Source organism: Balaenoptera physalus (genome assembly GCF_965194825.1).
Source record: "Balaenoptera physalus genome assembly, chromosome: 7".
NCBI lineage: Eukaryota > Metazoa > Chordata > Mammalia > Artiodactyla > Balaenopteridae > Balaenoptera > Balaenoptera physalus.
Genome location: NC_138886.1, coordinates 95,588,710 through 95,616,426, shown reverse-complemented (window position 1 = coordinate 95,616,426; position 27,717 = coordinate 95,588,710). Strand labels below are relative to the sequence as shown.

The 27,717-nt window shown below is 44.7% G+C and overlaps 2 long non-coding RNA genes across 3 annotated transcripts; both read left to right on the top strand.

Moving 5' to 3' along the window:
* Positions 1–3,739: 3,739 nt before the first annotated feature.
* Positions 3,740–9,012, top strand: LOC309664551. The gene is made up of 3 exons (XR_014265919.1): positions 3,740–3,953; positions 6,133–6,179; positions 8,886–9,012. It is a non-coding gene; the product is annotated as an uncharacterized lncRNA (long non-coding RNA).
* A 17-nt stretch (positions 9,013–9,029) lies between these two features.
* On the top strand, positions 9,030–25,252 carry LOC309664510. Of its 2 annotated transcripts, none has more exons than XR_014265859.1 (5): positions 9,030–9,228; positions 11,357–11,847; positions 15,586–15,626; positions 22,232–22,324; positions 24,353–25,252. It is a non-coding gene; the product is annotated as an uncharacterized lncRNA (long non-coding RNA). The 2 variants fall into 2 exon arrangements; XR_014265860.1 differs by having other exon boundaries at positions 23,737–25,252.
* Positions 25,253–27,717: the final 2,465 nt, after the last annotated feature.

Genomic DNA, 27,717 nt, shown 5'->3' with positions numbered 1-27,717 from the left:
GTATGTGTACACCTGTGAAACCATCATCACAAGCAAGATAGTAAACATACCCACCCCTTTTGAAGTTTCCCTGTGCACCACTGTGACCCCTCCCTTTCTCCCCTCCCCACTCCACCCTAACCACAGGCCACCACTGATCTGCTTTCTGACACTATAGATTAGTTTGTATTTTCTAGAATTTTATAGATGGAACCATAAAGTATGTAGTCTTTTTTTTTTTGGTCTGTCTTTTTTCATGCAGTGTGATTATTCTGAGATCTCTCCATGTTGTTGCAGATATCAATGGTTCATTCTTTTTTATTGCTGAGTAGTATTCCATGGTATGGCTATACTACAATTGGTTTATCCATAAACCTGTCGATGGACAGGTTGTTTCCACTTTGGGGCTATTAAAAATGAAACTGCTATGAACATTTGCATATAAGTCTTTGTGTGGGCACATGCTTTCATTTCTTTTGGGAAAATACCTAGGAGTGGTATGGCTGCATCATATGGTAGGTGTATGCTTATCTTTCAAGTTTTCTAATGTGGCTGTACCATTCTACATCCTCTCCAGCAGAGTGTGAGAGCTCCAGTGGCTTCATGTCTTCGTTAGCACTTGATATGGTCCATCTTTTTAATTTAACCCACTCTAATAGGTGTGCAGTGGTGTATCAATGTAGTTTTAATTTGCATTTGTCTAGTGAGTAATGATGTAGAGCATCTTTTCATACACGTATTTGCCATCCCTATATCTTCTTTGGTGAAGTGCCCATACTTGTCTCTAATTCATTTTTAATACAACTGCCACAGTAACAATTTCTTTCTGTCGAAATATGTATCTTCTTTACAAAAAAAAAATGCACATTCATTGTAGAAAATCACCCTTAACTTTACCATTCAAGATGATTCTCTGTTCATTTTATCCATTTCAAATATTTTTCCAGTTTGTAAGTTGCGTGATAATTTCATTATAGGTTTATTTTTAATATATAGAGGTTTTTAAAAATGCTTTCACTCTTTGTCTTTGAAGCCATAATTATAAGATCTACTCTCCCCACAAGTTTTGTTTGTTTGTTTGTATGGTATTCCTATTTAAATATTTAATCTAATATTTATTTGATAAGTTATAAACTGGGAACTCATATTAGTTTTCTATAGATGTTGTAACAAATGGTCACAGATTTAGTGGCTTAAAACAACACAGATTTATTGCCTTATTATCCTGGAGGTCAGAAGTCTGCAATGGGTCTTAAGCGATTAAAATCAAGATGTCAGTAGGGCTGTTTCTCTTTCTGGAGGTCCCAGAGAAGAATGTGTGTCCTTGCTTTTTGCAGCTTCTAGGGGCTGCCTACATTCTTTGGCTAGTGGACCCCTGCATCTTTATCTATTCCGCTGTCTCTGAAAAGATACACAAGAAACGGATTAACTGTGGTTGCTCCTGAGGAGAGGAGGGACCTGGGTGGCTGAAAGACAAAGGTTGAGGTGGGGGACTTTTCACTGCATTCCTCTGGTGTATTTTGAATTTTGAATTGCATGCACTACTGCCTATTCAAAAAATAAATAAAACCTCAACAGTAATAATAAAAATAGTCATTAACTATAAAATAATTTAATATATTGCATAATTTTACAAATATATTAAAGTTCTATATATAAAACTATATGTCAGTAACTTACTCTAGTATTAATGTTGGAAAAATAAGTAAACAATCAAGCAGATGGACTGCATTTGAAGCCAGTTACTAGCTGTGTGGTCTTGGACAAGCCACTTACCCTTTCTGAGCCTCTGTTTTGCTCTGAGCACAGTGACGTCTGTTACTGGGCAAATCAAACGAGAGTCAGGTGGAGAGTGGGCGCAAGGGCTGGCACTGCGCACGCGCGCGGAGCTGGTGCCTGGGGTGCGGATCGGCTCTGGGAAGTGGGAGGTGGTGGGCAGAGGACCGGAAGGTAAGAGAGCAGGGCCTTCGTGGGGAGGGTGAAGCAGCCCTGGGCCAGCAGTCCGTCCTCTGGGAAGCAGTCATTCTGGTTCCAAAGGCACCTCTAGCCCGAAAGCCTGCAGCGCTGGTCCCGCAGTGGGACTTTCTTAGTCCCTGGCCTCTTCTTGGCCTCTTTCCTTTCAGCCACCAGCAGGGTAAACGCTTTGAGTTTACACGGCCCCAGACACCTGCCCAGGCCGAGTCCCTGATTGCTTCCTGGCTGGGGCGGGAGGACAATTGAGAAGCCAGAAGGGCTGCCGGGGCCCCTTCCCTGCAGCCCAGAGTCTCCTGAATTTCTCCTCCTTCCCGCAGTCGGGCGCCACCTGCCGGCGCGCGAGCCGCCAGCGCCTTCCCGGCAGTTCATTCTCCGGAAGGAGAGGAGTCAGGAATCAACTAGTGGGGCAGGAGTTAGGGAAGTGGCTTCTTCCTTACCTCGTTTTGGTCGTGGGTAAAACTGAAGCACCGAAAGTTTGCGTCACAAGAGCAGGGCAGGGAGGCTGGGCTGCCGGGAAGTCCAGCCCGCGACCCACCCGGCTCAAGCTGCGCTGTCCTTTCACCTCCTAACCCACTTTTAAAAATCAAATTACGCTCACAGAGAGAACAAGCTAGTGGTTACCGGGGCGGGGGACAAACCGGGGTGGGGTAGTGAGGGTAGGATAGGCTCAAGGCTGTATTGTACAACTCTGGGAATCTAGCCAATATTCTGTAATAACTGTAAGTAGAAAGTAACATTTAAAACTGTATTAAAAAATTTTTTTAATGAAAAAGATAAAATTCTGTAAAGGGAAATCAAAGATGGCTTGTTTTCATCTGGTCTCTGTAGTCCCCTCCCCCCAGCCCCATACAGTTGCTCAATTGTAACCAACAAATTTATTTGTTCATAAATTAGCAGTGGGAAAATGGAAATGTCCTAACTTAATTCTTCCTTCTCTGTAGCATCCCTGACTCACTCAGACTGGCCTCCCGTAGTGCCTTGAAGAGAGCTAGATTTAGAAGAAATATTACTTCAGCTCTCAGGATGGAAAAAGATCTAGCCAGGAGGCAGAGACTCTGGAAAAGTGCTAATAAATTGTTACTGCCTGATATTAAAAGGATCGATAAGGTAAGGCCAGAAATGACTGATGGGTGGGACTTGGGCTTTGAGAACTAAGGGGGGGAAGTGGTGCCTGATGGCTCAGAACACCTCTGGCCAGGGCAGTACCCACCTTCTTCGGCAGAACCTTGGGCAGCTTCATTCATTGCTTTGGAGATCAGTAGTCACTGATGCTGGTTATGAAGAATTAAATCAAATGTCATGTGGGGCAGTTCAGGTATCAGGGAAATTGTCTAATTTATGTCTGTAGCATTGAAGATGCACCAACATACCTCTTCTGTGATTGTATTCGGGATACTCTCATGGGACAGAATTGGGGTAGGGGCTGCTGGTTCCTTGTGAGGCTTCCCCAGGACAGGAAGGAACCCAGGTGTGCTGCTGGCTCCTGCACGCCTGCCCAGCTCGTGCATCTTGTTCCTTGAGACTTCCCTGCCTTTCTGCATGCAGGCAGCCCCCGGGGGAGGCAGTATGGGCCCCACAGCCAGACGGACACGTGGTGGGCCAGGCTCTTCTGTGGGACCAACCTCTCTCCCCGCCAGCACACCTCCCAAGATCCAAGAGGACCAATCCATGCATCCAACAGCGTGATCTTTCAGTCACACACATCTCTGGGCAGCTGTTCACTTCTTTTCCTGGCCGTCAACTGTGCCAGCAGAGAGGCCTGTGGTGGGATTCCAAAGTGCCCCAGGAGGCTTGTTAGCTGAAAGTCCTGCCTGTCTACCTCCTCCAATTCTTCCATAGAACTCCCAATCTTTAGAACCTCCAGAATGCCTTGAGCAGACCACATGTTTCTACCGACCATCCTCCCAACACAGAGAAGTGTTTGCAGTCTCAAGGATCAGCGCTGGGAATCAGCTGTCCCTGCAAAGAACAAGACCATGAAACCATGGGACATGAATGAGGTGCAAAGCGAGGGGCTGGGTCTATGGAGGGTGGCTGGGCAGGAAACTCCAGAATCTGGAAGTCGCCTGAGGATGTGCGAAAAGGCAAAATAGGCAAGTTATGTGTGGCGCCCTTGCCATCTCCTCTTCACTTTCTCTTGCACGTGCCCTTCCATGCCTAGCTCTCCTGCTCAGGGAAGCTCTGGATTTTGTTGCTACCTTTTTCCGGAGGCAGCCAGGTTCAAGACCATTCCTTTCCCTTTCTCCCAGATTCAAACAAGCACAGCCTGCTTTCAGCAGGAGCCCAAGCTCACCAGCAGCCGGGGTGTCATGGGCTTCATGGGAAATGGTTTCACAGGCATCTGAGGAGCACTGAGTGTGCACAGTGGCCTGGGCTGCTCACATAATGACAGTTAGTGGAGCTACCACTCTCCTTACTGTGTGGGGAGCATTCTGAGTGCTAGAATTATCCCTTGCCCAGAGCTACTCAGCATTCCAGTCCTGGAGCCCAGATCTGGGCCCAAAGCCAAGCTCTGTCCTCGACACTTCTCCCCTCCTCTTCTGTAAGGGCCTCAGGAAGATGGATCTCTTAACAGGGGCAGTGAAGGCTCTAGACTGACAAGGGAGTGCCTTAGGGGCCCAGATCCTTGACCTTTGCTGATCATGGTATGTAAAGATCACAGGAGAGCCAGGACCTGAGGAGGTTATGGCTGGGAAGTGACCAACACCAAAGACATTGGCAGCTCCTTAGATCACCCTGGGGCTGCCTGGCCTGCCGGGAACAAAGCTGGAATACTCTTGATCTAGGGAAATCCAGCCTAAAACAGCCGTTCCCCAGGTGATATAACCAGAGCCTGAACAGGGAGAGAATCACAGGCAGGCGAAGGGCCTGGCCTCTTTGAAGGGGGAGTCCAGCACGGAAAGCCCTGGGCAAGGGGTGGGAGGGGGTGGGGGGGCAGGTTGCAGACATGGAGGTGTGACCACGCCAAGGCCGAGAACAGCCCTCAGGGGATCCACACTCCTGGGGTTCGCTGGACCCCGCCCGGCTTGCTGGAGGCCCAGTGCAGCGGGGAGCTCTGACGTGCCCGCGGACTTCCAGTTTGCGTTTCTACACTGCGGAGCAGCCAACTTGTGCAGCTGGCGGCGCGCCGCAAATCAAGTCGGGAAATTGCAGAGGGGTGGCCGACAGAGACAGCTGCCCATCCTCCTGCCTGGACGCTCATTTGGTGGGAGCCGAGGATTTATGCACACGTGCCAGGGAGGGAGGGCCCTTGGGCAGCAGGGAGCAGGCTCTGGTTTGATCCTGGCGGCCCTTGCCAGTGGGCAGGGGCACAGATCGGTGAGGCTTTGGGTCCCGTAAGGTGGAACTGGTGGCCAGGCGTTTTAGGCTCTGTCCTCCACACTTGGCCTGAAGGTGTCAGCTCACACTGTGTCTGGAGAGGCTTCTTTCGGTGAGGTCTTCAAAGTCGGCCAGCCTCTCCCTCCTGGAGAGTCTCGAACCAGAGCCTGTCTCCAGCCTTTGGAGGCTATGAAACAGCCCCACTTCGGTTTTCCGAGATTCGCTGCTGGAACCGTTCACACCACTCACCACTCCACAGCCTGGGATGACACAGAGCGGCCCCCGGCAAAAGGGTCGTCACCCCAAGGGGCCTCGTAGGCAAGTGTGCCCCTGGGAGTCACGCCAGTGTGCGTGTGAGCTCCTGCAATGCCACTTACTAGTTGAGTGGCCATGGCCTAGGGACTGATTCCCTCTGAGGATGAGAATCAGAATTCCTGATTTCCTCCCTGCCTGCCTGTCCTCCTCAAATAGGTCACATTCCAGGAGTCCCCAGGCCATTCGGGTGAGAGGGATAAGGATGGAGCCTGTGAAGGGATGGGAGCGCCCATTGGTCCAGGAGAATCCAGTGTGTGGGTACCAAGCAGTTGGCATCCGGTGGACCCAGCAGGGATGGCCACCCCTTCACACCCTGCGCTGCTGAGATGCAGGGCACATCCTGCTGGGCACGCAGCTCCTGCCTCTGCAGCCAGGCCATCCCCAGGAGGGACTAATAACAGTAATAGTGACTATAGCCACCACCTGCTGACCCTGACTCTGTGCCCGGCACTCTTACAGGCAATTTATATCTATTATAAACTCATTTAATGCTAAGAACAATGGTAACTCATTTAATGCCCTGTACTGTTGGTATCCAATTTACAGATGGTGAAACTGAGAAGTTAAAGGACTTGTCCAAAGTCACATAGTTGGTAAGTGACAGTTCTTAGATTCAAACCAAAGCAATCCAGTTTGACTCAAGAGAGCACTTTTAAGGACTAAGCTGAGGTGTCTCTTAAAGATACAGTCAGCACCGCTGTCAGCAGGGGCCAAGTGCAGAATCATGAAGGAGCAGGTTTTGGGGACCCAAGTCTGTTCCGTGTACGGAGCGCGGGGCTCTGTCACCTCACCCCCAGTGTAGAATGGATGCTGTGGTGCCCGGTGGCGGCCAGCAGAGCTAAAGGACAGCCTACCTCTGGGGCTGGGAAGAAAGAATCCATGGAGAGCTCCTTCCCTGGGTGTTGGGCCCCTCCTGAGCCCCTCCATTGACACTGAGCTCGGTAATTCTGCTCCAAACCCTGCAATGGAACAGCACAGGCCCCTGACAAAACAGCAAACCCTGGGGAGAATAGCTGCAGAATTAGAGTAACAAATGCCTAACACTGCGGTGGGGGCTACATAAGCATTAGAATGGAAATTAACCTGGAGAAGAGAAAGCTCGAATGGACTTTAGGGACTGGGTTTTTTTTTTTTTTTTTTTTTTCCATTCCATAGATTGCCTTTCAGAGAGAAAATTAAACACTAAACAGAAAGGAAATATTCAAGGGAAGAGGGCCTCTGCTTTCCCATTGGTAGCCCGAATGCTCAGGCTGGGCCTGCCTCTGAGGTCCCCATCAGACCCGAAGCCTGGTGCCATGGCCTACATGTCCCGGCCACCTTCTGCATATACTGTGGGTGTCGGGGGTGATGAGGGCATAGCTCTATGTAAGTAACCTTCAGTGAAGGGAGTTGAGGCGGGACAGCCATAAGGCCATCAGCTGAAACTGTTAGAGCCACTAATTGCTGCCTGGGATGATCCAAGCTCTAAGTGGAGCTTTTATGAAGCTGCAGAATTCCCAGGGGGTCTGCAGGACCGGGGCATCCCAGCAGAGAAGCAGCAGCCGTTACACTAATCACCACGTCCTCAGCCTGCCGCCCCTCCCCACGCCTCCCCCACCGCCATTCAGTTCCCGGCCTCTCGCACCCTAATTATTCGTGGGCTGGGGGGTGGTATGTGCAGAGGCCTGACTCTCATAATTATATTAAGAGCTTTTGACAGGACCAACCGTTCTGTCTTCTATTTCTGTCTTGTTGAAATTCTACTGTGCTGAAATAACTGTGAGGAGAAGGATCCATCAACCCTTTCTGGAAAACAGACGAGACAGCAGAGTTCACTGTGCACCCAGCACTCCCGTCCACAGGGAGATTTATGGCTTGTTCTCTTGACTAACAGGAAGATTGCCCAGACTGAGGTCAGGTGGGAGGTGGGAATGTCTCAGAGTTCAATGTATTGCCTTCAGTTTTATGCCAATATCAAATCATAGGGCTGAAAGTGACCTCCAGGGGGTCTCTGACCTACCCCTGTTCCTATCTCATGGGCTGGCTCTCTCTTTACACCCCTGTTCTTGTCTTGACCTGACACGTGGTAGTTTGCCTTGTCAGGTATAAAAAAAGGTTTGCGCTGGCAAAGTCAAGGCCATTGGCCAGGACCTTCAACTGGCATGTTGGCCAAGGTCCTGACTGCCTTCCATCCCCAGCCATCTGCTTCTCTGACCTCAAGGGGAGTTAGCAGTATAAGAGCATAATGGCTGACACTGCAGGACTCCTGCAGGAAGCAGTGGAGGTGGAGGCATGAGGGTAAAAGGTCAAGAAAAGCACCCTGGACAAATAGTCACCTGCTCTCACTGAAGACCCGTACAATAACCAACATTATCAATTACATACCATGTGCCAAGTCCTGAGTTCAGCACATAACATGGTGTATCTAATTTAAGCCTCATGACAATGCTATGAACTAAGCATTATTAGCCCATTTTGGAGATGAAGAAGTAGAGGCTCAGAGAGTTTAAGTAACGTATCCAGTGTCATATGGAGAGTTTCATGATTGGAATTGTATTTATAACTCAGTTTTGAACCCAGGCAATCCCAGGTCCTCAGACCAGCTCCTTTTATTATTATTTTGCTTTATTCATTAGCAAGTTTTGCACCCGTGCATGAGTAAGTCACATCATGAGAATCTGTGTCTCATTTTCTTCATCTGGGGCCACGTGAGCACAGACTCTGGACTCGGACCTGCGTCTCTGCCACTGCTTGCTCTGTGACCTTGGCGCCTCACAGGGTCTGCTTTCTGTCATCCAAATAGAGATAGTACCTCCCACACGATAATGTTGCCAAGCACATAATAGATGCTCAATAAATGGTGTCGTTTACCATTATTATCAATAATAATATCTCTAATTCAGTCTTATTTAACCATCCGGCTCCAACAAGAGGGATGAGTCTCTTGTACTTTATGCATTTATTTAAATGGACCTATTTAAACATTAGATGGTGGCTTCATTTGAATGGAAGCCTCTAAAGTCAGGGGCTCTCATAATTTTCTGTGAAGCCCACTCTCTCCCATTTCCTCATCTTCATAGCACCCGCCTTGTAATAGTTATCAATTGGGCCCAGATTAGGTCACAGAAGGGCTGAAACTATTGACAAGCATGTGTATAAATGCAGTCAGTCCAAACAAATATCCACAAGAAAACCCACCAAAAGCAAGGTGAATTCATTCTAACAACTTTTGAGTAGGAAAAAAAAACAAAGGGTTGGAAAGATTAGGTCCACTGGCTTTGACTAAATGCTTCACTTTGTTCTGGATGTTTTGTCCTCAGGCAAAGCCCGCAAACATTTCTGGCTGAATCTCTGCACTTCCCGGGTTCTGCAGCTATGTCCTACGAAAAGGAAACGGTTTCTCCGAAAACCCAATAACCTGCCTCCCGCTATCCTGCCTGTAGAGTATCAGGCAAACACCTATTTAGGCAGGAAGGGAGACAGCAAGCAGAAGGGAAGACGTTCCTCTTTAAGTGTATGAGGTCAGGTGTAGCTCCAAGAAAAATCATAATCAGGTCTTTGGAAGAAACCTCATTCCAGCACAGATGGTCCTGACTGACAAGCCCAGCCAGCCTTCAGAGTGAGCGTTGAGACAAAGCTAAAGTAACAGGACTTTCCACCAAGGTAAGAGGGTGTATTTCAAGGGGAAAAGATGTTTTAAACCTGAATATTCATACTCAAATCACTGGGCTCCCTTTGCCTTTCTTTTTTTCTTCTATTAGATTTATTTTTCTAAGGTCTACAGCAATTATCTTGAAAGGGAAATTTTAAAACACTGCACCTTGCTCATGGTCATGGGGCAATGATTTTTTTTTTTTTCTTTTCTAAATTGGATCACCCATTTTGTATTTATTCATCCCTCCTGCCTCCACGTCTCTCTCTCCCCAGCTCTGGGACGGGCCCAGAGACAATCACCCCCATCTTTGAGTCAGCTCGCTCTCTAGCTCCATCCCATTCTCATCCCTCCATGTCAGTGCTGGTGGGGAGATCTCAGGGCTGATACCCAAAGGCTAGAAGGCATAGGGTGCACTCACATGCCTGGGTTTGTATCCTGGCTCCCCGCTTAGAGCTGTTTGAGCTTGGGCAAGTTACTTAACCTCTCTGGGCTTCAGTTTCCTCATTGGTAAAATGAGGAATGAGAACTAGGACAATTAAGACAAACAAAGCATGCTTGCAACAGTGCCCAGCACATGAGAAGTACTGGGTGAGTGGCATCTATTATTAATAGCCATTATTAGCCATAGATTCATAATGTAATCTCATAGATCTCTCTGCTCACATCATCCCAAAGACTACCTGTGGTCATCTGGGATGATACACTTTGGGCACAAGAGCTGGGCATTGCACACCACACCATGTGTACACACCACACAGTGTGTGCGCACCACACTGTGAGATCTCAGAGAGGGATTTCCTGAGGCCCAGAGAGGCACCTTTGCTCAACCCAGTGAGGGCCAGGACTGGAGATCAGGTGGCCTCATCCTCAGGCTGAAATTTATTAGTCAGCCTAAGATTTAAAAACTTTGGCAGAAGAAGAATCACTCTCGAGACTCAAATCCCATGAAGCTGAGCCTGGGTACGTGTGTTGTGCTTAAATGAAGCAGCTTATGATGTGGGTATTCAATTGCTATAATCTGTTCTAAATTTAAGCATGCGAAACATCAAGTTATCTCACTATTTTGCTTCAGTTAAAAAAAAAAAAAAAGATTTAGATTTATGACTGGATGTTACAAGAACTGCTGCTTCATTTCAAATCCTGGCAGGTCCCTCCAAAGCAGCAATTGACCAAGAAGTCACTTTCTGAGCTGAAGGTCAGTGTGCTGGCCCTGGAATGAACATCAGTGCATCAGCGATAAGAGCCAAGCGCTCTCTCCTGCCATTTTGGGGTGAGGTTGAGGGGAGGCCTTGAGGCTCCAGCTGCTCCTGGCACCCCCTATGCTCCCCGTATGGCCCCCAGCCCCCTCCCCTGCGCCCCTCCCACAGAGTGCTGCCACAGAGCTCCACAGGGCATGTCTGTAAGACCTGGGATGCTACATTCCCTTGCCCTCAGACCCTTGGCAAAAGTGTACCCATCTGAAAGGGCTCCCCTGGACTTAGTGCTGGGGCCTAAGGGACAGCCTGGCTTTGGGATCCCAAGTCACTTTTAAATGGCCTTTCAATGTCTGGGAATTCAAGAAGGTACCAGGGTAGCTTAAATATGTTTCTCCTGGTTTATGTGTTCTTGGGTAACAACCTTTCAAAACATCCTTTTTCCTTATCAAATGTCTGATAAGAAAACTTCCAGATGGCTAAAAATCCCCTTTAAATAGGCAAAGGAAATGGGACCTGGGAGCACTTTTTATTCACTTTCTAACCGGGTCTGGTTACCCCCTCTGTCTGGTATAGATAAGCAAACATTTACTTTTTTGTAACTTAGAGCCAAGAGGCCAGAACTCTGTTGTGTACCTGGTGCTTTCACAGCTTGAGTAAGAGCACTGTCGATCATAAATTGTCAATTGCTCCCCAACCCCAAGAGCTGCACCAAAGGCCACCTGATCTAAAGCCATCCCTGATCAATTGCCATCTCATCTCCCCATCTTAATTCTCAGCACCTGGCTCCCCGAAAGTTTTCTTGTTTGTTTAACTACGGTCTCCAGAGCACAAGAATATAAACTCCTGACGTCAACCTTGACCACAGCCGTGTCCACGGAGCCCAGAACAGTGAGTTGTTCAACACTCAAGGCTCTTTACTGTGTTAACCCTTGTTATGCAGGAGAGGCCAGGAAACAAGTGGAGAACCAGAAGAAGAAGGAAAGCCCCACGGGGTAGGGGAACATCTGGATATCCACCAAGTAAAGGAAGCTGTTTCCAGGAGAAATCCAAGGAAGGAAAAATCCAGAGCCTGATGACAATGTGGAGGTAGAAGAGGCTAGAAGGGCTGGCTTCCTTCTTTCTGCACTGCTGGACCTACAGGAATAAACAAGAGTTTCAAGTCTCAACGGAGCTTTTCAGTCACGCTTCTCCTTCAGCAAGCTGCCTGATGTTCACGTGATCCTCTCTCACATCCTCTGAGCCCAGCAATAGTCTCAAACCGGCTGCTGGAATCCATCCTTCGGTCTGCTCCCATCGCCCCTCATCATAGCCACAGGTGCTGTGGCATCAAAGGCCACACTGGACAGTGTTGGGAGCGTAACAAACCCTGTGGGTGGCCATGCCGCCTACCTAAACTGATAAGACGGCTCCATGGACTTCACACACTGAGATGTAAGTCAAGGAAGAGCCCACAGAGGGGAGGAGGGAGTTAGGCCTGGGGACAGTGCTCAGGAGCACTGCCAGATGCAGCCAGGAGGGGCTTTGAGCAGTGGATTGGTCAGCTCAGGCTGCGGAACAAAAGACCATAGACTCGGTGGCTTAAACAACGGAAATTGATTTCTCAGTTCTGGAGGAAGGAAGTCCAAGATCAGGTGCCAACAAGTTTGGTTTCTTCTGAGACCTCTGTCCTTGGCTCACAGATGGCCACCTTCTCACTGTGTCCTCACAAGGTGTCTCCTCTGTGCATGCACCTCTCTGGTGTTTCTCTGCATGTCCAAGTTTCCTCATTTTATAAGGACATCAGTCATATTGGATTATAGCCCATCCTATTGGCCTCATTTTAACTTAATCACCTCTCTGAAGACTATCTCCAATCACATTCAGAAGTACTGAGGGTTAGGATTCAGCATATGAATTTAGGGAGGACACAGTTTAGCCCATAATAAGCAGTGTAGGAGCATGGAACCATGGGCACCACGGGCTTTGGAGGTTTGAAAGGATGGGCGGTGGGAAAGAAAGATTCAGTAGCAATTAGAACCAAGGGTGAAGTCCGGAGTTTAAAACCACCAGTTAGAATTGGGATCGTGTTACGGGTTGACTTGTTCCCCCTCCCTCTCCCAAATATCTTGAAATCCTATCCTCTAGAACCCCAGAATGTGACCTTATTTGGACATAGAGTCTTTACATGGGTAATCAAGTTAAAATGAGGTTATTAGGGTGGGTCCTAATCAAATGTGACTGATGTCCTCATAAAAAGGGGAAATTTGGACACAGAGAGACACACAGAGAAGGAAGGTGATGTGAACATGGAGGACCAGAAGGAGCAATCTACGAGCCAAGGAATGCCGAAAATTGCCAGCAAACTACCAGAAGCTGTGTAGACGAGTAAGGATTCCCCTACAGTTTTCAAAGGGAGCATTGTTTTTTGACCTCATAATCTAGATATTATTTTTTATAACATCAATGTAAGATTTTTCCAAATTCAGAATTTTTAAAAAATTTTGCTTACCCTTCTTTCTTGTATCTCAGACCTATTGAGGATTCTTTTTTTTTTTTTCCTCTCTTTCTCTTTCTGTCTCTCTTTATAGTATAGACTTTAGAATTTCAATTAGTAAGCGTTTGGAGGTCAACTTCCTCAGTGTTTATCTGAAAATGTCTTTATTTTGCCTTTGTTCTTGAGAAGTAGTTCTGCTAAGTATATCTATCTAGCTTGACAACTATCTTATCTGAGCATACTGAAGATATTGTCTTACTATTTTCTGACTTCCATTGTTGCTGCTAAGTCAGCTGTCAGTCTAATTATCACTTGTTTGTGGTTATCTTTCCTTTCTCACTGGCTGTCTTAAAGATGTCATTGCCTCTGATTTCTGCAGTTTTGCTATAATGTGTCTAAGTACGTTCTTTTGTCTACCTTCTTATTAGTTATTCTGCTTGGAAGTCATAGGGCTTCCTGACTGAAGATTTGTGTCTTTCATAGTATTTGGAAAATTTCTCTCTCTCTCTCTCTGGGAGAGGAGATATGCTAATCAACTTTTTATTTTAAAACAATTTTAGGTTTACAGAAGCACAAAGATAGTGTAAAGATAGAAGGTAGTACATATACCCCACACCCAATTTCCCCTATTATTAACATTTTACATTACTAAGGGGCAGTCTCGTTTGCTTTAAAATTCTGCTTCTAACCAGTTCTCTTTGTCCTCTTCTTCTATAACTCTCATTAGATGTATATTGGCATTTTTACTCTATCTTAAATGTTTGCTAACCATTCTTTCATATTTTCTATCTCTTTTGACACCTCTTCTTCCATGTAATTTATTTAGACCTATCTTCCAGTTCACCAATTCTCTCTTCAGCTGTGTCCAAACTGCTGTTTAACCCATTGATTAGTATTTTATATTTCATTTATGATAGTCTTTACTTCTATAAGTTCTACTGGATATTTTTCAAATTTCATCTGAACATTATCACTTTGATACCTGCTGCTCCTTACTAGTGTCTTTAATTCCTACTTTGTTTCGTTAATCAGGTTGTATTCTATATTTCATAATCCCAGTATCTGAAGTCTTTGTAGTTCTGGTCTTTATTTTTTATTCTGACTCTTATTCATGAAATATTGTTTCATTTTCTCTTTTGTGATTTTTTTTTTTGTAAATGCATGTTTGTTGCCACTCTATCAGTGAAAATTAAGGCCTGGGTTGAGAGCATGACTCGTGTTTGCTTATGCCAAATGGGGGAACAACAGCCAAGAGTCACCTAAGTGACAATACTTGGGTTGGGAGAGGGGGTTACTTGTCTAAGTTCAAGACAGACAGTTGTCCCTGTTGTTTGTCTCTGAGTGCCATAATGGTTCTTGCATTTCTAATTTCCCTTTCCTCTGTGGGTGTAACTCTTTTTAAAACCTATAAATACTTGTGGTGGCCTTTGATCTGCCTCCCCCCTTTGAATCCATCCCCCTGGGCACTAATGTTCTAGACCAGTGGGATGCACACAATGCCCCCAGGGTTCACTTGCTTCTGTATTGTGCTGACTTACCTTCCTGGATTCCTGCAGCTGTTCTGCACCTGGCCACCACCACAATGCTCTCTAAACCACACATAATGTGTATACTTTATATTTATTACAAAACACTCCCTAAAATATATAATCATGTACATATTTAAATGACATATATTATATATACATGTTTATGAATATATACAATTGAACAGTTATTATTATGCTGAAGAAGATATGGAAGGAGAAGGAAAGAAGGATGAGTTCATTCATACTAGGGCAGCAACAGCAAAATAAGACAGACAATGATTTGCCCAATATATTTACACTCATGAGGTAGGAGCATGGGTGGGATACCTGTTTTAGCATCTGACACCTTGTTAAGGTAAATAAGAAAAATTTCATTAAGAATTCCAAACATGCCAGCAATAATTTTTGGATGCCATGGTTTCCACACAACGGAGGGAAGAGGAAGGCTGGGAGGATGGCAGGGCAGCTTCCCTGTGCTACTGACTTTGCCAGCACTTGAGCCCTGGCAGGGAGTTAGAAAAAGCTGATGTTAGCAACCTTAGGCATATGACTAACAAACATTCCCAACACTTCTTAATCCACTTCTTAGTTCTCTTTCCAATCACACTCAGCAAACTTGCACTTTTACCTTCATAGCTCATTATCTGAGTTACCATTGTTCCTGTTTCTCTCAAAGTCGGTCTCCAATTCTCAGAATCTCTCTTCTCAGCTCTCCTGACAGCCCTTTTCATAGATATATAAATGTATTTCTCCTAGTTCTTCTTTGGCTCTGTGTGCCCGGGTGACCAAGGCAACACATGGCTATAGAAGTGACTATCCCTGAAATGGGGTCAGGTGATGAGAAAGTGAGAGTGTTTAGGCCTTAATGCCTGGGGATACAATGGCATCCTATCTTTATGTGTGATCTGAAGTCAGCTTGCCTTTGAATGAGACAGGTCTGAACCATCACTGGTGCTGAAATAAACTCTTTGTTTACTCCAAGCCACCAAGGAACACACATTTAGCTCATCTCTGTTGAGAACGCTGGATCCCTGTGACAGTCAAAGAGGCTTCACTTTTGGCAATGAATAGGAGGCTCTGCCATGGTGATGATGGTCCATGACTTTTATCTTCCATTTGTGGCTTCTCAAAGCCGAAGCCCTGGTGAACTTTTCCTCTCTTTTCTAGGTCATGAAGAGGAAACCTGGATTCTAGATGACTGCAAAGAGGTAAAATATCTCCAAAAGATAAAATTCTTTACTTCTTTCCAAAAGATTTTAGTAACAGAATGGTGCTATATTTTGTGAAATCATATTACAAAATGAATTTTGCTAAGATGGAGACAAAAACACACTAACAGCAATAAAAGCATAGCTTACCTTAAGAAACAAAAATAAAGGTATCCTGTATTGGCCATTTGTAAACTTTTATAAATTCTCTGTTTATGTCATTTTAAAATCCTTTTTTTCTTAAAGTTTTTTTTTTCTTCAAGGTTCATTCATGTTATATTTATTTATTTATTTATGGCTGTGTTGGGTCTTCGTTTCTGTGCGAGGGCCTTCTCCAGTTGCGGCAAGCGGGGGCCACTCTTCATCGCAGTGCGCGGGCCTCTCACTATCGCGGCCTCTCTTGTTGCGGAGCACAGGCTCCAGACGCGCAGGCTCAGCAATTGTGGCTCACGGACCCAGCCGCTCCGCGGCATGTGGGATCCTCCCAGACCAGGGCTCGAACCCGTGTCCCCTGCATTGGCAGGCAGACTCTCAACCACTGCGCCACCAGGGAAGCCCCTCCTTTTTTTCTTTTAGATTATCTTTTTTAAAAAATTCACCTTTCTTACTGATCTCCATCTATGCGGATAATATTCTCCAACTTGGTGGCTTAAAAAAAACAAAGACTTTTTTCTTTCTTTACTAGAGAAGTTTTAAATTTTATAAGCTCAAATCTGTCAATCTTTTTCTTTATGCCTCCTGAATTTTTTGGTTTTTGTTTGTCTTGTTTAGGAAGGCCTTTCTTATCTCAAGATTACAAAGAGATATTCTAATCATCTAGGTTTTCTTTTTACATCTTGATCTTTAATCTACCTGGAATTTATTTCTGTGTATGGTATGGGATAAGGATCCAACTTAATTTTTTTCCCTTTATGAGTATCCCTCATTGCTCCTTCCTGGCCTGTTTGGCTGCCTTGAAAAGATAAGCCTGCAAATAATCAGCCCGCAAGGTATTCCTGAAATCAGCAGCAGGATTCCATTCTGTTCTAACTACATAAGTGGTTAGGGTTATTTTCAAGCGGAAAGAGTGCAAGTGAAACCAACCATGAATGCTTAGTTGTAACAACATGAATAACTTGCTGGTTTTCTTCCAGAAGATGCTCTGACCATAGGGCTCTACCACCTCAAATTCATTTCCTTTCAATTTTAGAAGGAATTATTATACATTTGCTTTATACCTTGAACATTGGGAATGATCATACAACATACCTCCCCTATGCTCAAAATGCTTAGTCTTATGGGAAAACCAATTATATATCAATATGTATCTATATCTATATAATATAAATATATACACATGCAGCTGAGTTGAATAAACACTCTAAGGCAGTATATATTAATGCACTATGACGCGCTAGTGAATTCCTATCTCCCCTCCAAGTCCCCGAGAGGGTAGGATGGTGTCACTGTCGTTTTCATTTGCCTGGAACAAAGTAGGAGATTGGTAAACGTAGGTTGAATGGAATTGAAATAGCAGATAGCATCGGAACTGAGAGAAGAGAGAAATCTTCATATTTAATAAAGGTCAGAGGATGTTTCCTAGAGGCGACACTGTGCTGGCCCTAACGATCTGGAGAGATAGAAAAGAGGAGGGAGGGGCTGCCAGGGTCATCTGACCCTGAGTATTGTCTCCCTTGGAACCAATTTTCTCTGTTCTCACATATTAGTTCAGGTTGTCTGGGGGGGAATTGAAAAGGTGCAAACATGGTGTTGATCTCTCTCAATCATCAAATGCTCCCAGAGCCCCGTAGCTTTTCAAACCTGTGGAAATAGATTCTCTGGGACCAACGTCCCTACTGACGCTCCTCTTTGCAGGAACGACCAGCCGAGTGTGAGGCGCACGCGGGAATCCATCTGACACAGGGCTTTAGCGCCGTGAGTACACACCGTGCTCACAGAGCAGAAGATACGAAACACCCTTGGCCGTCTCGTCAGAAGCCCGAGTCTGACCTCTCCTCCCAGAGCCAGTGCTAGTGTCAGTCACCAAACAGCAGCGGTTTTCTGCCCGAGCACAGGAGCGACACAGCTGGCCCTGGAGATGCTGACCCTTCAGGTCAGCCCTGAGGAGGACAAGGAAACGAGGCTGAAGACAAAAGAATGGCCCCAAGCCCACCCCCTAAGTCAGAGCCCCCTGAATTTGCCTGGCACATTTCCTGGGACCTCAGGACACTGGGACAAGGAGACACGTGGCTGTGACCTAGGCCAGGAGAATACAGGTTCATGCAGACCAAGCTCCTCTGCACCCTTCTCTGCTAACGAGGACCCTGTGCCCAGCCTGTTGGAGCAGAAAGGTGGAAAATCAGACACCCTCCTGGCCTCCCACGGGCGAGAGGATGCTTCATGGAAGGCCCGGGGCAAGATGAGCTTTCCGCTCTCTTGAAGGGTGCTATTGAGCCCGCCCAGCTCTGCACGGAAAGGGTCTCATTTCCAAAATGACCATTGGTGATTTTTCTGTTTTAAATTAGATTTAGCAGAGTGGCTTTTGGCATTCACTTACCCTCTTCTGTTTTCCTTCTCTCCTACTGGAAATGTGGGACTGAACCAGGATTGTGAACACGGCATGGCTATACGGGGGCTGGGGTTCTCCGACCCGCACCTTTCCTGCTTTTGCTGAGCTCTGCTTGAAGCCAACCTCCCGCCATCAACGCATGTACTGAAAGCAGAATTTGTCTTCTGAAACCTCCTGGGCCAAGATTTCCCCAAATTGCTGGCATATTAAAACGAAGCCGCCCTGTGAAATACCGAGCGGGGATCCAAGGCCACAGTCAAGTTCACCTGCCCCACCTGTCTCTAAGCCATGCCCCTGGCCTCCACACTCATCACTGGGGGCGACCTCTCCGTTCTGGGGTGAGTCTCCCCAGCTCCGAGATCCTGCTCACGACCCTTCTGTGAGTCCTTGACTACGGTGGCTCTAGCCCTTCCTCTCCAGGCCACGCTAGCCACCACCAGCTCCAGGTTAAACCATCCTCCAGACTGCAGTCCCCTTGCCTATAAAATGGAGATTGCACTTATACCTGCCTCCAGGATGGTCTTGAGACTGGGGTGACAAAATGACTGGAAAGCCCTTACACTCTGCCCCATACACATAGCACGTGTGGAAAAAGTACATGTGGACCGTGGCCATGTTCCCCACCCTCTCATCCCATTTTGGCCTTTAAGATATCTTTTGGAAATTTTGAGTTTATGTAAATCAGAAGAATACATTCTAGCCCTCTCCCCCCCCGGAAGCAGTAGGGGCGCCTCCTTCTCCTTGGCAATCTGCAAGATACACCCTCTGTCCCTGGTACTCAGAGACTCCGGGAAGGTCTGATACCTGTCCCCGAGACCCTGTCCTCACACCTCTGTCCCCCTTGATCTCCAGCCTGCTGTTCTGAGCACAGGCTTTTCTCTGCATGTCGGGAGTAGGGCTTTCGAGGGGGACAGAACACCTCACTCAGGAACTTGGCTACCTTCTGGCACTAGCCCAAGGAAAACCTTCCTTCCTGCCAGGGTCCCACTACAAAGAGAAGAAAGACGAATTCACCCAGTACTTACTGAGCATCTCCCCTGTGCCCGGCACTGTCTAGGAACTGAGGAAACATCAGTACACAAAACAGACAGATATTCCTGCCCTTGTAGAGCTTATGTTATAGCAGGGGAGGGCAGTGGGGACAATAAACACATATTATGAATAAACAGAAAAAAGTTAACACAAATTAATCTTTTAGCAGATCATCCCACCACACTGGCATACCCCCAATTTAAAATATATGTACTTTTTTCCAGTGGTGGTTTAATTCAGATCATAATGGCCTTGATGACTGCCTTCCTAAGACCAGTGGGGCTGGTCATAGAGTTCAGCAGAGATTTGTTTAAGCTTCTCTTTTTAAAAAATCCATGAGCAGGCCCAGGAAAACCTCCCCTATACCCACAGTCACATGTGAGAAAGGTCGACCTTATACAAACGTTTGACTAAAATTTGCAAGACTGAAACTGGAGAGAATGCAAGTACCAATATAAAAGGCATTCTCATGAGAAGCCTGGTTCAAAAGCTTTAAAAAGAAACGTTCTGCACAATATAATACGCCAAGAAAAAGAATCTGCCTCAGCAGATCTCTACCCTGCAGCAATTTTCCCCAAGCTACTGAAGCAGGTTCTGTGGTAGGTTGCCTGAAGGAGAAGGCGTGTCCTTCTAAACCAAAGAATCCTGTGCATTGAGAGGCAAATTTCTTCTAGACCTTCATTTGCTGTAAGTATTTACATGCAAACACACACACATACACGCACACACAACCAGCTAGCTAAAATGTTTCTTCTTCTTTTTTAATGTTTTTTAACAGATTTTTTTGATGTGGACCATTTTTAAAGTCTTTATTGAATTTGTTCCAATATTGCTTCTGTTTTATGTTTTGGTGTTTTGGCCGGGAGGCATGTGGGATCTTAGCTGCCCGACCAGGGATGGAATCCATACCCCCTGCATCGGAAGGTGACGTCTTAACCACTGGACCGCCAGGGAAGTCCCTTAAAATGTTTCTTCTAATCCCCATTTTTTTTTTTTTAATTAATTTATTTATTTATTTTTGGCTGTGTGGGTCTTCGTTTCTGTGCGAGGGCTTTCTCTAGTTGTGGCAAGCGGGGGCCACTCTTCATCGCGATGCGCGGGCCTCTCACTATCGTGGCCTCTGTTGTTGCAGAGCACAGGCTCTAGACGCGCAGGCTCAGTAGTTGTGGCTCACGGGCCTAGTTGCTCCGTGGCATGTGGGATCTTCCCAGACCAGGGCTCGAACCCGTGTCCCCTGCATTGGCAGGCAGACTCTCAACCACTGCGCCACCAGGGAAGCCCCCCCCATTTTTTAAAAAATTAATTAATTTATTTATTTATTTATGGCTGTGTTGGGTCTTCATTTCTGTGCGAGGGCTTTCTCTAGTTGCGGCAAGCGGGGGCCACTCTTCATTGCGGTGCGTGGGCCTCTCACTATCGTGGCCTCTCTTGTTGCGGAGCACAGGCTCCAGACGCACAGGCTCAGTAGTTGTGGCTCACGGGCCTAGTTGCTCCGCGGTATGTGGGATCTTCCCCGACCAGGGCTTGAACCAGTGTCCCTTGCATTAGCAGGCAGACTCTCAACCACTGTGCCACCAGGGAAGCCCCTCCCCATTTTTTATGAGAACTTGATCTTGCCTTCAGAGATTCTGCCTGCTGTGGAACACTCTTGTTTCCAGATCTGTCCTTAGCTGATGTTTCTTGCCCTTTAGGAGGCAACATGCTAAAGGATGCTATCCTTTAGCATCCCCTCCTGAGATGCCTTTCCTGACTAGTCTAGGACATACCCTTCAGACTATACTCCCCACCCACCCTCTGACTCCCTTTTAGAAGGGAAGGCAGAACTAAATATAATTTATTTAGTTTTATCAGAACTAAATATAATTGGAAATGATCTCTTTCACTCATTGATTCCTTTGCTCACTTGTTTGTTGTATGTCTGCTTCCACTGGAAGATAAGCTTCATGGGAACAGAAAGCTTATCTTGCTCACTCCCCAGCTCCTAAAATAGTGTTTGGCAAGAGTAAATGTTCAATAAACATGTGCTTAATGAACACATGAAAACCTGCCAGACTTCATTTAGCAAAGCAGCTTTGATTTTGCTGCTACCTCAAGTGGACATCTTATTTCCCTTCCTTTTATCAGCAGTCCAGTGTTCTGTCTCCACTTTCGATCACTCCTTCCTCAGTCTGGCTTCATGCCTGACCCCATCGCCTCCATAAAGCAGATCTCTTGAAGGTCAGCCATGTCTCCTTCAACGTCAGACTCCGCGGTCTTTCCTTGGCCTCGGCTGTTTTTGACTTATCTCCAGATTTGGTAGTGAGGAACCTTTCTGAGATGCTTCTCATGAATGTGGCCCTAGTAAACTGAGCCCTTTGCTTTTCTATGTGTTTTTATTTTGCCTCTGTAAGTATGTGTTCTTCCTATGTATTCCTTAAGTTTCTGTCCTTAGAGTTTTGCTTTCCACTCTCTCTCCTCTTTACATCAAAGATGGTATCTACTGCTCTGTCTTCATCAAGGGTCTCAGTCTTAGATGATACATATGGGAGTCAGAGCAGCAGTTGCACAGATAGCAGTTCTTTTGCCCTAGGCACATGTAGGATTATTTATCCACATTCTCCTGATCTCAAGGATGATCACATGACTTGCTTTTGCCAATGAAATGTGAGGGGGAAAAAAAGGCATGTGACACTTCTGGGCAGCAGTTTTGTTTTTGTTTTTTTTGTATTGGTAATAGCTGTATTTGAAAGTTCCCCATTGATACATGAGGTCTGGATTACAACTTATATACAATAAGTGATTTCCAAAAAAGTAAAGAAAGAGAAGGGAAGGAAAGAAGGAAAGAAAGGAGGGAAGGAGGGAAGGAAGGAGGGAGGGAGGGTAGAAAAGGAAACCTATATTCATAGACATCATAATATGGGATGTTTATTTCCAAGAGAGATTCTACTGCTGCTATCGTGCACAAGAAGCAGCACAAATTAACACGAGATTAAAATTTGCTCAACTTTCTAACTGGCTCCTGGTTGTCCATGTTCCCCTTGCCCAGTCTCCATGATCACTGAGAATACACTGAAATGGAGCCTCCATGAAACTGCGTCCCTGATGAACAGAGTCTCCTTGCTGAATTGCGGTGGCCATGGTGTGTGAGTTATAAATAAGCACGATTGTTTCAAGTCACTAGGATTTTTAGTGCTGCTTGTTAAGGCAGCATAAGCTGGCCTATTCTGACTTTCTTCTGAAGTTCAATCCCCACGTCTCCAGCTGCTTTTAACATTTCCATCTGGCTTTACTTACAGAAGTATAAGCCTAACATGTCTATACTTGTATTTATCATTTTCTTCCCCAACTCTACAACATACCACTCCCCCTGACTTTTCTATTTTGGTTAATGGTACCAACACTCTTCTCAAAACCTAAACTTTATACAATCGGTTACCATATTTTGTCTCTCCTTCATTTATACCCCACTTTTTTGTTCCCACGGGTGCCTCCTGGGTCTTGCCTTGATTAGTACACTCGTGGGTCAGTCCTATACTAGTACACCTCTTGAGTCATCTCACTGCTTCCATTAACTCTTCTTCCTTTGTCATGGGCCATTCATGAATGTGATAAAGGTAGATTCCAGATCATATTATTCCTTTGTTCAAAAACGTCAATGTGCCGCCGTTGTCTACTGAATCAACTCTCAATCCTGGATCTAGCATTTACAACCCCTTTTTTCTCACCTCTAATCTCCTCTCCCACTATCCCTTTGCATGGATCTTACATGAGCAGTGAACCACTTAACTTACTATGAATGGGATATACTCTGAGCTTGTTTGCCTCTGGTGCACTTAGAATTAATTCCCTGTCCTTGCTTTTCTTCCCATATGCTTGTCAAAACCCAAGTCCACCTTTGAAACCCTGCTGAGATACCACTTTCTTCATAGAACCTTCTCTGATCGTTCCAACCAAAAAGCGACTCCGCTCTCTTCTGAGCCCTCAGCTACTTGCCCTGCTCCACTTCTTGCTGCCACAGTAATTTCTGCAGAAGTCTCATCTCCTCTACAGTAACCTTTTCTCCTTGAAGTCACCATAGCCTGAACACCTTTGGCTTCCACACAGAGCACAGGTCCTAACTTTTGTTGTTTTCCCATAAACATTAGTTGAGTGAAGAAGCACCAGGGCATGGCCTCAATTCACAGAAAAGCTGTGTGACTAAGCAAAGTGAATGCATGTGGGAATTTCACAATTTGACAAAATGGAGAGCTATATCAAGTCTAGGCAATAATTAGTGTTATTGTTGGTTTTTGGTTTTGCATCTATTAAAAAATGGGCCATCACTGGGCTATGAAATTTGTTGTGAATTAGAGATGTACTGCGGGTGATAATGACCACCTAGATATTAGAAACATCTGTGGCTCACCATCATTAGCTTTTCCCAGTGTAGTTTATGAAAGAAATACTGTCAGATCCCAACTGTATACTTAAGACTGTTTATTTATAGCACAGTAAGTGCTGGAGAAGTAACTGGAAACCCTCAAATCTCCCTCTTATCATTTTTTTTTCCAGGAAAAATCCTTATTACTGAAATGGCTCCTTTATAACCTTCTCCTTGATCTGGGATATCAGCTTCTCACCATCTAACTCTGGGAATACAGATGACATAGTGTTGTAAAGTAATGAGTGACCACAGAGCCGATGACTCTCTAAAGATGAGAAACATAAATACAGACCAACATAAACATGAACTTGCTCTGAGAACTTTCCACATCAGTAGTTCTTAAACGTGTAGTCCACAGACCAGCAGCACCAGTAGCACCTGGACCCTTTTTGGAAATGCAAATTATTGAGCCCTTTCTCAGACCTACCAAATCAGAAACTCTGGCAATGGGGCCTAGACATTTGCATTTTAACAAGGTCTTCTTGGTGATTCTGATGGGCACTGAAGTCTGAGAACCACTGCTCTATATCATCTGTTAAGACATAAGGTCAAGAGAACTGAGTAAATTCTATTGGGTGGGCCAAAAATTGCCTTCGTTTTTAAAGTAAAAAAGCAAAAGACACATTTTTCATTTTCACCAAGAACTTTATTGAACAACGTATTCACTGTTTTGTTCCACTACTTTCTGCTGTTTTTCAGGCAACTTCATAATTCCATCTTCCCAAAACTTTTAATCTTTTTCAGCAAAGAACTGTTCCAGGTGCCTTATACAGTCTTCCAGGGAATTGACATTTTTTCCATTAAGAGAATTTTGTAAAGACCAAAATAAATGGAAATCCGAAGGTGCAATGTCTGGTGAATACGGCAGATGAATCAGAACTTCCCAGCCAAGCTGTAACAGTTTTTGCCTGGTCATCAAAGAAACATGTGGTCTTGCGTTATCCTGATGGAAGATTATGCGTTTTCCGTTGACTAATTCTGGATGCTTTTCGTCGAGTGCTGCTTTCAGTTGGTCTAATTGGGAGCAGTACTTGTTGGAATTAATCGTTTGGTTTTCCGGAAGGAGCTCATAATAGAGGACTCCCTTCCAGTCCCACCATATACACAACATCACCTTATTTGGATGAAGACCGGCCTTTGGTGTGGTAGGTGGTTGTTCATTTCGCTTGCCCCACGATCTCTTCTGTTCCACATTATTGTACACTATCCACTTTTCATCACCCGTCACAATTTGTTTTAAAAATGGAACATTTTCATTACGTTTAAGTAGAAAATTGCATGCGGAAATACAGCAAGAAGGTGTTTTTCACTTAACTTAGGTGGAACCCAAACATCAAAGTAATTAACATAACCAAGCTGGTGCAAATGATTTCAACACTTGATTTGGATATTTTGAGTATGTCAGCTACCTCCTGCGTGGTATAACGTTGATTGCTCTCAATTAATGTCTCGATTTGATTGCTATCAACTTCAAGTGGTCTACCCAACCGTGGAACATTGTCCGGTGAGAAATTTCCAGCACGAAACTTCGCAAACCACTTTTGACACGTTCGATCAGTCACAGCACCTTCTCCATACACTGCACAAATTGTTTTTGCATTTCTGTTGCATTTTTACCTTTTTTGAAATCATAAAGCATAATATGCCAAATATGTTGCTTTTTTTCTTCCATCTTCAATATTAAAATGGCTACACAAAATTTCACCAATTTTGATAAGTTTTTAAAAAATGCACGTGGATATGACAGCTGTCACATACAATCTAACAAAATTGTTTTGAATGAAGTTAAAGACAATTAAGTGCTACTAAAGCCATCTTATGGAAAAAAACGTGTCTCTAGCTTTTAGATTGCTCATCTGTTCTTAATATATTAGGCCTATGCCTGCACTGACAGAGTGTGTGTGTGTGTGTCTGTGTGTGTATTTAATGAAAATATTGGTATGAACATTTTTGATAAAATATTGATGTCATGGCTTGACAAATATTCTGAATTATACATTATGTTACAGTTTTAGCTTGTCTCTTGGGTTAAATACTCATTCAAAGCAGCTTAAATTGGGGGTAGGGGGTTAATGTGAGGAATCAGGTGAAGTGATTAGGAGACCCCTTGGATATCTAAGAAGAGGAGATCTCAAATAGGGTGGAGGCTCACACAGTCTGTAGCTGACAGATGGTTCTGAATTCAAGACTGATCAAAGCATCCTGGCAGAGCTATAATGCTACGCCATGACTGTGATGCAATTACAGTGTTATATGTCTGCTTTTTTAAAAATCCTACTATCAATTAACTTCCTCTATTTAATCGTGTTTTTTGTGATCCACAATTTTGGGTTGTAGGGCTAATTCTTTCCATGTTTTTCTTTTGAGAGAAAGAGTATGATACGTTCAGCTTATCTTTTGGGTGCCACATTACTGGTTATTTCTGGTGAGAGTCAAATACTTAATAACTAATACAAGGCAGACCTCAACCAATCAGAATGGAGAATCAACCTACTAGAAGAGGGTGCCAACGAATTAGAATGGGCACTGACTGAACACACCTGGCATGGCCTTATGAATGCATACCTGCTGAATAACAGGCTGAAAAATAGCTGTTTAGATTTGTCCCTTTTGAATGGACTTTGGGCCAAGCAAAGGATCCATATAAGCAGAAACTATGGGGTTTTTTTTGGTCAATATCATCTCCACAGAACTCAGCACAGTGCTTGGTACATAGTAGACACTCATTAACTGTTTAACAGGCCATAACTTGGAAAACTATATTTCTAAATATTTAAATAATACCAATAAATATACTTAAAATTCAAGCTCTAAGTCAAATTAAATATGTTGTTCCTTCCGTGTAAATGGCCTTTGAGTCTCCTTATCTATTCCTCTTGCCCTAACCCCTGCTTCACCAACGTGCACATGGACCATTTCAACAACTTTCTAATTCATCTTCCTACCTCTAGAATCTTTCTCTCTAATACAACTTCTATACTCTCTCCAAAGCATCTCTCCATTCCAATGTTTAAGTATTCCAGTTACTTATCCATTTTCCTGTTTGAGGATATGTTCATGAATAAAAACAGTATAAAGATATACGTAAAGGTGATACACATTAATGCAGGATAGTAGTTGCCTCTAGAGGTATAAGGAGGAGTTAGAGAAAGGTTCAACCTAGTAATATAACTCTTTATATGCTTTATATTTAAAAAGTCAAGTATTTTAAACATTTTTGTAGACCACAAAAGAGTTGATGTTATCGTGTTACTACTAGTAGGGCTACCAATAAAATAATAAATAGATAACATTTTTGGCAGTAGGTTTCTGCTTCTAGCCATATAAGTAAGTGAAGTGCTGGACTTCCCAAAACAACTATAAAACTGAACAATGTGTATGAAGCATCTGTTTTCAGGTATGAAACAACATTCAGGGTAGGACTGTGAACTTGAGGGGAGGAAACGCAGGAAGTGAGCCCGTGGGCATTCTGGCTTTCTATCTGGGGACACTTTTCTGGCTCAGCATAAGGAGGAGCAAGCCAAGCCGAGCTGTCATCCTGGTGAGCTAAGGAATCAAGGAGACAAGTTCTGGGCTGCTGAAGCAGCTGGAATTTTTGGACAGAGTACCTGAGAAAAGGGAGCTGTACAGAGAGGTGACCTCAGAAGTCAGCATGATAATTCACCTCAATTTCTGGGCTGAGGACCAGACTATGTATGAAAGGGCTAGACTTTAGAGATCAAATATTTTGAGGAGATTAGCTGAAAAATGATTCTGGGAGATGTTGGGATTTTAGACCAGCCAGAGTGGAGACACCTCCCTGAGTAATGCACACATTGTTATTACTCCAGAAAGACCATAACTTAGGGATGAGGGCCATGCTCTAAGACTAATTTCAAAACTGAAACAGACCTGCCCTAACATAGAATGAAAAAAGTTTGACAGGACCCAAAGACCCAGAAAAAAGTTTGACAGGACCCAAAGACCCCACCAATGACTTAATAGTAATTTAAATACAAAGAAAAGCACATCTAGGTAAAATGTAATCAAACTGCTGAAAACCAAAGGTGAAGAGAAAATCATAAAAGCTGTCATATTTTTAAAAATATACTAAAAAAAGGGAAGAGTAT